Source organism: Protopterus annectens, chromosome 1.part2 (genome assembly GCF_019279795.1).
Source record: "Protopterus annectens isolate FY-2018-M chromosome 1.part2, PAN1.0, whole genome shotgun sequence".
Classification (NCBI taxonomy): Eukaryota; Metazoa; Chordata; order Ceratodontiformes; family Protopteridae; genus Protopterus; species Protopterus annectens.
In genome coordinates this window covers 33,008,957-33,024,178 of record NC_056727.1, presented here as the reverse complement: position 1 = coordinate 33,024,178, position 15,222 = coordinate 33,008,957, and positions in this window count along the sequence as shown.

Genomic DNA, 15,222 nt, shown 5'->3' with positions numbered 1-15,222 from the left:
TACCAAATTACATTAAAGCAAGTACTAGTTCAGATTTTTAAGAACAGCCTGGGTACTTATTATGGGAACAAGTGTTTTGGCATATTGGCAAGAAAGAAGGGGATTAATGCCTGTGCTTGAAATATTTGTATGTATGGATGTATGTATGTATGATGATCACTGTATTTTTCAAAACTGTACTACTGTAACTGGTGACAATTTCAGGAAGTAAGAACCCTATACTGTTTTGATTAGAAGTATTGGATTAAGATTCCCTGCTATGTAACTTACTATTTCAAGATGTTTATTATGTCAACGTTTTTATGAAATGTTACATCTATGTTTCATTTATGTCTAATTCATTATCTATGTAATTGTTAGTATTTGGAGGTTTTCTCACCAGGCTTCCTCTGAAAATGGGTTCTGCCCAGTCAGGCTTTCCCAGTAAAGAAATTTAAAATATATAAAATAAATAAATCTACAGCTTGAAAGGATATGGTATGGCACTTTACTTATGGTGATTTGTACATGGAGGAGCCTATGTTTGTTGGACTACTTGACCAATGTAGAGGTGTATTTGTTTCCAACTTAAATTGAGACACCTCAGGCTTTTGTCCCTTTCTGTGTAGTAGCTGTTTGAAATCTATCAAAGACTTTAGAACCCCACATCACTGGGATGATCTCTGTTGCTTTAAATCATATCTTGGTAACTACAAAGACATCTACATTTTCCAGGGTGAGGAGAGCTTGAAGTGAGTACAGTTTTTATTTAGACTCCTGGCATTGAGAAGCACCACTGTTTAGATTATAGTTTAGTATAAAACATGATGTTTTTTTTGTAAAAGCACTATGGGGGTAGAAAGCTTTTAGCCAATATGTGAAAATATAGAGGAGGTATGTGCAGATCATCCCGGCAAAGCATCCTGGTCTGTCAGCCATATCCTCCCAGGCCAATGAATATTTTTCCTCCTTTGAATGACACAAAAAACTACGTCAGTTATCAAAATGAAATATTGGTTGTTCTTATTGTGGCATCATCCTTGGAGAAGGTAGAATATTGCTCAGTGCCAGGCCTATACATACTGGGATACATAGTCTGAGAGCTCTGTCATGTCTCTCTTCAAGTTTGTTTGCTGTGGTAAAACACTGGACAAACTGGACCAATTATGGGTCCAGACTCGGATTCAGTATTCAAGAATAGTATAATAACGTTTATCATACTGAATAAATACATTAACATTGAGTCTACAATGACAATGTTTAATACATTGAAGAAAACGTTAACAATGTTTAATTTTGCTAGAAATGTTAAAAAGGCAATCAAATTAAATGTACTCAGAACTTTTAGACACACATACAGATATTTACCAAAAAAAAAAAAAAAAAACCCAGTAATTCTTATAGAAAAGAACATACACATTTATTTATTTACTTACTTACTTATTTGTTTGTTTGTTTATTTATTTATTGACATTTGATTACCAGAAAAGACCAACTGGGTGGAAACCCATTTTTAGAGGAAGCTTGGGGAGAAAAGTTCCATATAAAAATTATATAAAAGCTATATATATATATATATATATATATATATATATATATATATATATATGTATATGTATATATATATATATATATATATATATATATATATATATATATATATATATATATATATATATATTTAGAGAGAGAGATATGATGAGCTTATTTTAAAAGGTACCCTGGCTACTGCCAAGCTGGCTAGGGTGCCCACAGGTCATTATCAATTAATTAGCAGGAATCCTACATCCAAAGCAGTTAGTTGTTAAACAAAACAACTCACAGAAATGATAGAACCAACGATGAGAGAGAAATTCTAAAAATATCAACTGGAAATGTAGTGAAGACCAGTGGCGATTAAATAGCCTGTATGTGACTAGTCACAGACATGTGCTACCTCATGCATATCCGTAAGTCAAACTCCACTCATGCAACCCACACGCAAGTCCTCAGCCTGGTCTTTGACATTAAAAGAACTGATTGGCAGGATAGATTTGTGTCCTAAAGACTCCCACATCTGTGGAATAGACCCCCTCTCCATGTTAAGCAGAGTACCTCACTAGCCCTCTTTAAGAGGAACTTGGATGACTGGATGGGAAACAGAAAATACACCCCTGAGATCCCACCTGTGTTCTTGTGGACAGAAGAAACAGGTGCTGACTTTTTGGGAACATGGGTGAAAAGGCTTATAAGGGCCTCTGGTCCAATAGCGTAGTATTATCCTATGAACCTATGAACCTATGTTGCTATAAGAATGGCTTCCCACAATGTTCACATATGGCTTTATTTTTTAAATGAGGAATGAGAATGAGATAAGTGTACACAAAGCTATAAAGAGGTTGAAGATCAAGCAAAAGATCACATCTAAAGACACAGGGAAGGAAAAAGTGGGAACTGGAAGGGGAAGAACGTATATACTTTTCATTTTTTTTTTTTTTTTAGAAAGATAGATAGGATGAAAGAGGAAAACAGAGGACATAAGAATGGGTTCACACAAATGAAGCACAGACAAATACAAAGAGTAGAGATTCTGAGACGAAGAGTGTAGGTTTAGCAATGGAACTATTTACATATAGACAAAGGAAGGACAGCTGATAATGGAGAGGACTGATAGCACATAAAGGAGGGAGATGCTACACAAGGATGGGGAAAACAAGGATGATAGATTAGATAGGTAGTTCACTCTTGAGTTGATGGGGATGGAAGTGCCAGGAAGTGGTGCAACTCTTGAAGTCACAAATGGACCCCCTCCAGATTACCAATGTGGACATAAGGCTGTTGGCAAATGAACTCCCCTCTTATCTTTACCAGGTCAATTCAAGTGACTAATTCTGACTGCCCCCTTGACAGTGCCACCTGAGAGACCAATAGGACTCACCTCTAGTAAGTGTCCAGCAAAGGCCACTGGGGATTCCCTGTGGTCACACCCTCCTACACTGGATGTAGAGGCATGGAGGCCAATGACATTCTGGTTGGACCCGGCTGGGGATGATGAATGGGTGCAGAACATTGCCACACTGGTGGCACAGCCATGGAAGATGGCACACAAAATGTCAACATAAACAGATAGAATTATAATAAAGAATATCAAATAAAATATAAAAAGAAGGATAATGACAAAGAGAGGGAGACTCAAAATAAAATATCATAAGTACTATGAATGTACCATATTGAGCACTTATTCTGGTATTTATCTGCTGAAACACAAAGCTACTACACATGTTATTAAATGAACTCAGATAGTCCTGCATATGTACATGAACTCAAGTGATCCTATCATATGACATTCAGGCAGACATGAGGTGCCACTATTCCCATGGTCAAGGCTGGCTGGAGTCGAACGGGGATATAGGGGCAGGATGGAGATGCTGGAATCAATGCCATGGGAAGTATGGGGATTGTGCTCCTGTGGAGGTATTGTAGGGGCTGTGGTCAAAGACTTGACATGTGGTTGTGCACAACAGCAACAGTTACACACCCCAATAGTCCTGCACTAAACCTTACTACACAAGGAGACCAATATTCCTGTACTAAGCATTACTACATACAGAGAATCTAGCATGTCCAATAGTTAAAGCTATCAACAGCTTTGAAAAGAATGTAAGGTACTTTAGTATGCACCAGAGCACTAAACATGGGTATAGCATAGAAGCCATGGATATGCCATATGAAGGTGTCACAGAAAGGGGTATATGGTTGAGTTATGCATGGGTAACATAATGAGAAGGGCACCAACACCAGCACCATTATTGAACTCCATCTCATACTAGCCACCACAGATGCCCTACCCCAACATAAATTCACATGACCCCACATATATCCACCACAGGCTTCCACCCAACACTCACTCCTCCAGATTCATCTGACTCATCTGACACTTTGCCAACCCATGACCAACATATATCCTGAATGTCAAAACGTCCACAGCATAGGAATGTGACAACAGCCCTGCATGTCAGGCACTTTCAGGCATTGGGTATGCTGTCCAAGCAGAAAGAACTGGTTATAACCCTACAAATAAGTGCTGCATGTATACCACGAACATGTGAATTTTCAGTGTGAGTGTGCAAAGCATTATATATTTACAGAATGTGTACTACTGTTTCACTGCTACCTATACAAACTAAACCAGGTGCTCAAGCTGTTCATAGCTGTTGAGAGACTGGCCCTCTGCCTTTTCTCCTGCTGTGATACTGGAAAAAGATAAGTGTTTATTTTCAATTGTTTTTTGCACTTCTGTTTTACTACATATCTCTGTAATCTGTACAACTGTTTTTTGCAATTGGTGCAACTGTTTTGTGTCTCCTTTTTGTTGTCTGATAGAGCTGAATATTTGTTACTGTTTGTGACCCTTCAGTTTGTAATGAGATCTTTTGTCTAGAGAGGACTAGCTTTTTTTCTTTGTGGCAGAAAGTAATCAGTCTGGTTTAATCTAGCTAAAGCTATTCCCACAAAACTGTTATTTTTGTTTCTGATAGAGATGAATATTTGTTACTGTTTGTGACCCTTCAGTTTGTAGCAAAATATTTTGTCAAGAGAGGCCTAGCTGTTTTTCTTTGTGGCAGAAAGTAATCAGTCTGGTTTAATCTAGCTAAAAGCATCCCTGAAAAACTGTTATTTTTGATTGGATAATCGGGCTGGTTTCTGTTTCTCTGCCTTTAATAGCCAGTGTTTTAAACCAGTTATACACATTTGCTCAAGTAGTTCATAGCTGCTGAGAGACTTTCCCTCTGCCTTTTTCCCTAATGTGATATTGGAAAAAGATGTGTTTATTTTCAATTGTTTTCTGCACTTCTGTCCCACCCACCTGCACAGTTACTGTGGTGGTGTTAAATCTTGGTGGCTTTGAGTTGTCTGCCTCTGGTATAAAGTTGATAATGGACACTCCCCCCAGTTACATTACATCAGCTCATTCTACTGTTTATAGTGAGAACATAGTAAAGGCCCACCCGTTTAGCTTCTGAACCTTGAATATCTCATTATCTTCTGTCTCTGTCGCTTTCTACTACAAAAAAAAACTGTACCTCTTTCTACTTCATTTTGCTGTTTGCCATATTTATTACTGTTTGTTGGTAGCCTCACTAAACTGATGACAGTATTCTACTGAATTGCTGCTCTATTAGTGTTGACTGTTACTGTTGTGATCTGTGAGCTATTGTTTCAAAGCAATCTACTGATTAACTATATTTCATTGCTATCTATGGTAATTCATTACTGCTTAACTGGACATTACTACATTTCATTGCTGTTTAACTGTTTTTTTTTTCATACGGCAAGTGCTACTCATTTGAGTACAAGTGATTAATCTGTGCTTTATTGTGAGTTTTTTCTTACTGAGTTCTTAACCTTAAAATTGAGTAGCATAGTTTAAATACAGGTCTGCAGCATCCAAAGCTTCAGCAGTAACAGCACAAGTACTTATTAGTTATGACCACCCCTCCTGGTATGATTGCAGGGCAATTTCCTGTGCTTTCTCCTGCTAACCTGGTGCACTTGGGCATTCTGAGGCAGTGTGGCAACTGTCTAATGTACACAGACAACCCTCTCCTCTTACCTCCCAACACTCATACATGTGAGAGACGCACTTATATCACCCAACTGCAAGCAGTGGACACTCCTACCAAGACCAGACTAGCTGGTCAAGAGGAGAAGGTCAACGCCTAAAACTCACTACATAGAACACATAACCCTCCAAAACACCAACCATCACAACCCATACATACAAACACAAACCATACACCCACCTTTGGGGAGGAGCTCAATAAAAATGTACCAAAACAACAGATATCCCTTAGACAGAATGCACTCCACCACCACAGCACTACACCAACCCCAGAACACATAGCTCACCACCACAGTGTGCCCCTCAACCTAAGCCCTTAAGGCAAAACACTTTGCCCAATGTACTAATCATAGGAAACTCAGTTGTGAGGCACACTGATGTCCCACTCACTAGGTTGAATAAGGAGAAGGTGACAGTCAGTTGTCTATCAGGTGCCAGGATCCACCACATAACACATGCACACAGGTCACTCCACAAGTACAAACATGACTTAGTCATTGTCCATGTGAGTGTGAATGACCTGAGATGTACCTCCCTGGACTACATGAAAAGAGATATGATGTAACTCTCGGATTATGTGGCTCAGGCTGGTATGACCCTAGCCATGAGCAGTATTCTACCATCACCCAGAATGATACCACAGTATGAGCAGAAAATGATTGACTTCAACAATTGGCTAAGTTTCTGGTGTCATTCTAAGGGGATCCAGTATCTGTCTGCCTGGGACGACATGATCGACAGACCTCGATGCTTTGCCAGAGATGGTCTGCATCTGTCATCCCTGGGATTCATCGTACTGGCTAAGGCTCTTACCACCCCTATAGGACCTTTTTTAGGCAGTGTTCCAAAGACCAAAACTCCACCATAACAGCTACAAACAAATGCAATCTGAGGGTAATGCTGCTCAATGCTAGAAGTCTAAATCTCAAGATGCACTCGCTCGAAGCTTTCCTCAAAATGGAGAATGTCGACATCTGTGCTGTAGTGGAGACCTGGTTTAAAGAGGCAGATAGCACCCCTGCACTCCCAGGCTACAACTCTTTCCATACCTTTCATCCCCAGAATACGTCCGCAAGCTCCAAAGGCACTGGTGTCTCCATATTCTTAAAGTATATGCACACCTCTAGACTGGTCGCCCATCATAATGCATCTGAGATACTTCAGGTACAACTAACACTGGGTAAGATGGCGATACAAGTCACAGCCTGCTTCATAACCCCAAACATGTCCCTAAACTCTCACTCCAAGTTCCTAAGCACCCTGGTGTCTATCAATGTCCAACCCAATACTCTCATACTCGGTGTCTTCAACTACCCTTCCATCAACTGTGAAAACTATTCAATTACCAATGTACAGGCCCAGCGCTTTCTGGAATTTATCAGTTCCAATGCCCTGGACCAGCTCACTCTGACCCCCACTAGAGGAAGAAACATCCTCGACCTGGTTATCACCAACATAGAAGACCACTGCTCCACACCTATAGTCAATTCCTCCCTGGTTAAATCCAACCACAACCTGATCACCATGGAAATCACCATCTCGCCTACAACCCCTGGTAAGGTGTCCACCCCGAAAAACTTCTCTAAAGCTGACTTTGGGCTTCTAAAAACAGAGGTGGCTAACTTCTCAGCACCCATGCCAATGGAAAATAGCTGCATGACTTCAGAATCATACACCAAAGCACTGTACGAGTGCGTACACAAATGCATGGACCTTGCCATACCAAATAGAATTAAGATGCTCTCCTCCAAAAAAAAAGGAAGCCAATCTGGTGGTCCCCAGCCATCAATAAACTCTACAACAGGAGGAAGAAACTGTTGCAGAAATAAATAAAGTCGCAAGACTGGAAAAGCTCCCTTACCAGTCTCAACAAAAATCTGAGATCCCTTATCAAATCCTCTAAATCCAGCTATGAAGGCAGAATAGCAGCTGATACCAAAAACAACCACAAAGTCTTCTACAGCTATATGAGAAACCTCCAAGGCAATACCCAGATTTGTTCTGAGTTATTGCACAATGGCACCTTCTATACTGAGCCAACAGATATAGCCATCATACTGGTTGACAGATTCAGTGCCAGCTTATCCCCCTCAAGGGCCCTAACACAATACCAGAAGAAAGCCTGGTACCCATTATTCCTGTGGCACAGGTAAAAGCTGCATTGTCCAAAGCCAAGAATACAGTATCCATGGGACCTGATAATATTCCTGGCTGTGTCCTACATGAGCTATAAAATGAACTCGCACAACATATGTGTGCCCTGTTCAATTGCAGCCTTACCTCAGCTTATGTCCCTAACGAATGGCGCACTACTATAGTCATCCCACTGCATAAAGGGGGAGCAACTACAGACCCTGGGAACTATTGCCCAATTAGCCTGACGAGTCTGGTATGCAAAGCTATGGAGCACATCATCATGGACCTGCTTAACAAAGATATAGGCAATCTCCAAATTCTTGACCCCACACAGTTTGGTTTTGTCAAGGGGAGATCCTGCCTGCTGAACCTGGTAGACTTCTTCAAGGCGGTCACCAAGGCTGTGGATGAGGGTAAGGCAGTGCTTACAGCCTACCTCAACCTGGCCAAAGCCTTTGATACCATTCCCCACTCGGGTATCATTGATAAACTCAGCAAACTAGGCATCAATCCCTACATCACTAGGTGGGTTGCAAATTGGCTCACAGACAGGATGCACACAGTAAAAGTTGCGGATTCCAAGTCAGACTGTTGACTGGTCACAAGTGGAGTCCCACGGGGCTCTGTCCTACAACAGCTGGAGAGGCCACAAAAGTACCTCACAAAAAGATCCTAGGTCTTAAACACATGTCCTACATGGACAGACTCAAGAAACTTTAGCTGTTCTCAGTCTCTTATCGTCTACTTAGAGATGTCCTCTTATTGACTTACAAAGCCATGTCTGATCCAGCCCTACTTGAAATGCTACACCTAAAGAAATCCCAATCCACCCTTGCCACACATGCTACAGAGATCACAATCTCATTACCACAATTAACAGAACATGCTGGAGGGACAGGCTCATTTCCCAAAGACTGCCCATACTATGGAATAAGCTTCTCATTCATGTCAAGCAGAGCACCCTGCTGGCCCTATTCAAAAGAAATCTTGGTGACTGGATGGGAAACAGAATGTTCATCCCAGGGATCACTCCAGTTGCCCTACTGGATAGGGGCATTGTGAACTAGCATCAGGTGGCATGGTGCCTGGGAAATTGTTTTGGGCTAGGCTTGTAAAGGCTCCAGGGCCATTAGCCTAGTACACACCTATGAACCTATGAACCTAAGCTTTAGTAATACACCTAAGTTATAAATAACAGCACAGTAAATCATACTAACCCCCATGCCTGGAGAACTACTTCATTTTCCTTTGGTACAGGACAGCATTCTTTAATATTTCCTTCTGAGATGACAAACAAGAACAACAAATGCTCTACACAATGATTACATGTACATCACCCCGGGGATCACCTCTGTGGCTCTGCTCGAGAGGGGCACAGGAAAATAATTTTCTTGGGTGGTGAAAGCCAGGGTACCTTTTTGGTTAGGCTTGTATAGACCCTAGGGCTGATAGCCTAGTACCTACCTATGAACCTATGAACCTATTAATGGAGTCATTTACCAGACTGGAAAACAACAGAGTAGTAACCAGTCCTACAAACTTATGATACATGTCAGATAAGTATAACACATTGTCCATTGACTTAAACAGCCAGGATGACAGGTCTTCATGTCACTGAAGTAATGCTGATACTGTTCACCTGAGAACCTTATGCCAGTGGGAGTATTCACTTCTCTGAGGACCATCATTATAGTTCCTTTTTAGGTGTATCTAGTCATCTCTGCAGAGCCAGTAAATAAAGATCTTACTTTCTTAAGGGCATGACTTGACAATCTGCTGCCATTTGTACCATAAGCAGCTCTGGCTGTTCTCCAGATAAAAATCCAGGGAATATTGTAGCCATGTCATAGTCAAGCATGTTGATATTGTTGGCATGTGATGTAGCTCTTAGGCAGGTACATAGCAATAGCAGTGGTAGGCCACAAAGGACAAAAATGTGTGGCCTGGAAAAATGATATAAGGGTGTGAATAATGCAAGCAAACATTGCACAGGAGTGCTTACAGATATGAATGTTTTTCACAATCCACTCTATTGCAATACATTTGCCCATCAATGACAGAGTCATTGACCAGTCCACTCATGCTAATTGCACTGCACAGGTACTCATGCAAGTTAATACTACTTCCTGAGCCTGTTAGCCTGGAAGAGATAAATGTGTGATTCAAGAACATTATTCTGAATGAGCCTTAAAAAGCTGTGAATCTGCATGTTAAAAACAGCTACAGCCAGTACAGGCCTCATCATGCTATGGAAGATTGTGGTTTAGCAAGCTCTGGGGTTAGACTGCAAAAAGAAAACAGCAATTACTGCAAGCAATATGCACTTATAAAGAGGTACATATATATATATATATATATATATATATATATATATATATATATATCAGGAATGGTGCATGCTTAATGCTTGCTGTAGTACTACTGCTGTGCATGCCTTATGTCTGCTGTTGTACTACTGTGGTGCATGACTTATGTCTGCTGTTGTACTACTGTGGTGCATGGGTTCATAGGTTCATAGGCAGGTACTAGTCTATCAGCCCAAGGGCCAACTAAGCCTAGCCAGCAAGGTACCATAGCTTATGCCACCTAAGAAAGTTATTTTCCTGTACCACTGTCCAGCAGAGACACAGATGTGATCCCCAGGGTGTATTTCCTATTTCTCATCTACTCATCAAGATTTTTCTTGAAGAGTGCTAATGAAGAGCTTTGCTTGACATAGATGGGTAGCTTGTTCCAGTGAATAGGAAGTTTCTGGGGCAGGAATCTATCCCTTCAGCATGTCCTGTTTATTGTGGTGACAAGGTTTAGGTCCCTAGAGTGTGTAGCTTCGAGGGATTGGGATTTCTTTAGGTGTGGCATGTCCAACAGCTCTGGGTTTGACATAGCTTTATATGTTAGGCAGAGATCACCTCGGAGTAGGCGATATGCTACAGAGTAAAGCTGGAGTTTTTTGAGGCGGTCAATGTAGGGCATTTGTTTGAGGCCAGTAATCCTCTTTGTGAGGTACTTCTGTGGCCTTTGCAGCTGCTGAAGATGTCTTGTGAGGTACATTCCAAAAGGGACATTGTACTCTATAATGGGTCTAATGAGTGACGAGTAGAGGGGAACAATGACCTCTTTTTTCCTGGATGAGAACCCTTTTACGATGAGGTGCGCCATGTAGAAGGACTTCCTAACTACTGTGGCGATGTGACTATCAAAGGAGAGACTACTATCGACCTGGGTCCCAAGGTCTCTTATCACGCATTCAGTGTTAAGTAGATTACTGCCTATGTGGTAGTTCATGGGTACAGAGTTTTTACCAAAGGGGATGAGACTGCACTTTTTGGCATTGAGCTTGAGGCCATGGCTCTGACACCAGGCATCTGTCTCAGTGAGGCCCTTCTGTAGGATGTCCACATCATTTGGGGACTTGACTATGGCTCCTAGTTTGCAGTCATCTGCGAACTTCATCAGCCAGAGGCCTTCTGTGTTAGCCTGTACTTCAGAGAAGTAGATACCAAACAGGAGATATCCCAGGATGGAACCCTGTGGCACTCCACTTGTCACTGCCTTGAGGTCAGATTTGGAGTCTGCAACTTTTACAGTGTGGGTTCTGTCAGTAAGCCAGTTGGCAACCCATCTTGTGACATAGGGATTTATACCTAGTTTAGTGAGTTTAGCTATAATTCCAGAATGGGGGATGGTGTCGAAAGCCTTGGCGAGGTCAAGATAGGCTGTGTGAACCACCTTACCCTCATCCACAGCTTTGGTGACTGCCTCAAAGAAGTCGATCAGGTTCAGGAGGTATGATCTGCCTTTCACAAACCCGAACTGGGTGGGATCCAGAGTTTGGAGGTTACCAATGTCTTTGTTTATGAGTTCCATGATGATACGTTCCATGGCCTTGCAGACCAGGCTCTTCAGGCTAATAGGTCAATAGTTCCCGGGATCAGTGGTGGCTCCCCCTTTGTGGAGTGGGATAACTGTTGCTGTGTGCCATTCAGTGGGTACAAACCCTGATGCAAGGCTATTATTGAATATGATGCTTAAGTGGGGAGCCAGTTCATTCTGAAGTTCATGTAAAACGCAGCCTGGGATGTTGTTCGGTCCCATGGATGCTGTATTTTTGGCTTTAGAGAGTGCGGCTTTTACCTGCATAGTTGCGAATACAGGGACTCTGCATTCTTCCTGGGCTCTTTAGGGGGTGAGAGGGGGTAAAGTTAGCACTGAACCGATCTGCCAGGATGTTGGCAATATCAGTTGGTTCTGTAATTTTCATGCCTTTGTGCTGTAACTCAGAGCAGATCTGGGTGTTCCATCTAGATTCTTGACATAGCTATAGAATGCTTTGTGGGTGTCCTTGGAGTTATTGGCAATTTTGTTTTGGTAGCTAGCTTTGGAAGATCTTATAAGGGATCTCAGCTTCTTACTGAGGCTATGCTTAATGCCTGCTGTTGTACTACTGTGGTGCACGCCTAATGCCTGCTCTTGTACTACTGTGGTGCAAGCTTAATGCCTGCTGTTGCACTACTCTGGTGCATGCCTTATGTTTGCTGTTGTACTACTGTGGTGCATGCCTTATATTTGCTGTTGTACTACTGTGGTGCATGCTTAATGCTGGCTGTTGTACTAATGTGGTGCATGCTTAATGCCTGCTGTTGTGCTACTGTGGTGCATGCTTAGTGCCTGCTGTTGTACTAATGTGGTGCATGCTTAATGCCTGCTGTTGCACTACTGTGGTGCATGCCTTATGTTTGCGGTTGTACTACTGTGGTGCATGCTTAATGCTTGCTGTTGTACTAATGTGGTACATGCTTAATGCTTGCTGTTGTACTAATGTGGTGCATGCTTAATGCCTGCTGTTGTACTACTGCGTTTCTTGTGTGTTGTTGGAGGGTACACAAGACATAGTGGAATAAGACACAATCATGTAGAAGAATGTTTTTAGTGGCTGTGTGTACTTCCCTGGCAAGGAGAATGGAGGGAATGTGACAGGTGTAGTGAAGCAAATATCTGAGGTTTGTGGCTTTGTATACTATGCAGGCAACATACTCCAAACTTAATTCCAAGGACTAAGTGTGTCCCCGTCAATGCTGATATGCAGTGTTGGGGAGGTATTCTGCTTGCTGGTAAGTAAACTCCCAGCAGGTATCAAGCTGTGTCCTGTGCTGGATGGTTGTCTCTGCCAGGTTTGTAGCTTGTATGCTAGAGATTTAATGGGTTCTGTAAAAGAAAAGTGTTCTCCCTGCAACAGAAATTCCTGTATTGGATGTTAAAGTCATTGTTTATCTTCCACTTCAGCTCATGCCGTCACTACATTTATACTGTCTTGTGTTCTATGCTAGGTGATTTTTCATAGAAACAAATAACTGATATTACATGTCACATATACAGGGTACAGTGACACTCTTGGCCTGCCTCACTGCAGTGACTGAAGAAACAGCACACATAACACCTCCACAAAGATGAAAAGAAACATGTAGGTAGTCCCTCTTTAATGTTGCAACAGAATGTGGGTATTGCTATCACTATCCTGCAAAAGTTTAGCTATGTAAGGGTATATTGCCATCAATGCAACTTCTCCAACTTCAGCATAGATACCTTGATCTCCAACCTAAAAGTTTGTAACTTGCACAGCCTAAAATATCTTCAACTTGATGAAGCTGTATCTGAATTTAACACTTTTTCTAAATATTCTAAATGACTTTAAACTCCAAAGAACAAAGTAATACAAAACCAGCCCTGCTCTCTGGCTGTCTAGAAGCACCAAACAACTCATAAAACTAAGTGCCAAAACATGGAAATCTCAGTTCACTAATAAGACCAGGCAAACCTCCAATACTGCAGATAATTCAGGACTCATGCCACATCCCAGACATGGTTAGACAAAAAAATGTATTATTTAAATGTCCAAAACAAGAACTGTAACTACGCAAAATCTTTAGGGTCTTCTATTAATTAGTTTCTACACCCTGGATATTTAACCCTTCCTCTTCAACCCCGACTAATCCTAATTCCACTCCAAATACAAGCACTGTATTCAATGTGCTCTTTATCCATTCATTTTTCTCTCTTTTCCATAACCCAGCTTCATCAGTCACACAACCCTCCATCCCAAAGCAGTAAAAATCTGCATTTCTTTTCACTATAGTCCATGTCAATCACTACTGTAAAGGGGATGGCCTAATGCTTAAGGTCTTTATTTCACAACTATGAGGTATAAGGTTTGATTCTAATCTCCAGTTGTTGGCTAAACTTATAATAGTCTGCAGATTAATAGCCTCGTATTTACTTATGAACCTTCTAAGCCCAAGTCCCACCACACTATCTCCATTCAATTTACATTCTGACTATGTAAAATGTGCCACAGATGCAATGGCCTACCCATTCATTACTGACCTCTGAACAGCCTACAAATGTGCGTCTGTTGTTCAGTATGCTGATGGTTCCACCCTTATCTATGATGCCTAAAGCCTCAACCCTTTAGAAAAATCTCAACTATCCTTCTACTCATTAGAGTCATGGCTATCCAATGCATGAACTGTTCCTCAACTTCCCAGAACTAAATCCATTGTTTTCATTCCTAAACAATATGATACACAAACATCTTCCTTTTTCTTAACTTCCTCAGTGCACACAAATTGAAAATTTCACTCCTATGTGTCTACATAGATGAAAACTTGAAGTTTGATTATTACTTTCAATGTGGTGTAAAGAAAACTCATTATAAACTGAACTCTCTCCGTAGAATCAAATATTACCCAACTTACCCTGCTAAGGAGTTCATTACTGCCCCACCCTTCTTACCCATACTTTTCTACTCTTCTACCATATTTACCAACCAGAGTGCCACCCAGCCACATAAGTTGGAACAGTGCTGCAACAAAGTAGCTAAAATTGTCACTACCTCCACCAACAGGTCATATTACTGCCTGACGCTAAAAGAATTGCACCGGCCTTTACTCTAATTACCTTTCATACTCCCAACTTCTCACCACCTACAATCTCATCAATAAACCTGAGAAATGTCCTGTTCTTTGTAAACTCATCCAACTGCAGACTCCTTCAAAATGTCTTAACTCTCCTGACAAACAAGTATTACCTCAAAGTCTAACAACTCTGCTGTGGAATCCATTTACTCCAACCATGTATCTAAAGTTTGGAACAATATTCTACTCCCTATCAAACAAGAGAAGTCCTTCAAATCCTTTAAAATAAAAGTAAAGTCATATCTACACAGGGGCTGCTCTGACTTCGTTCCTCTCAAGGGCAGGTTATATAATGCTTATATACAGAATCTCAGCACTACACAATTGATGACTTACTCTTCTTTTATCTGCTCCTCACTTCCTCCCCATCCACATTCATACAATTCTGTCTCCATCTCCTACATCTGCTGCTTTTCTTTCTTTTCCAGTCTTCCCAATGGTCTCCTGTCTAACAAATGGTACTGTCTACAACTGCATTTGCCCTTATTACTCTACCAGGGTATGCCTTGTCTTCTCCTAAATGATGCTCAACTC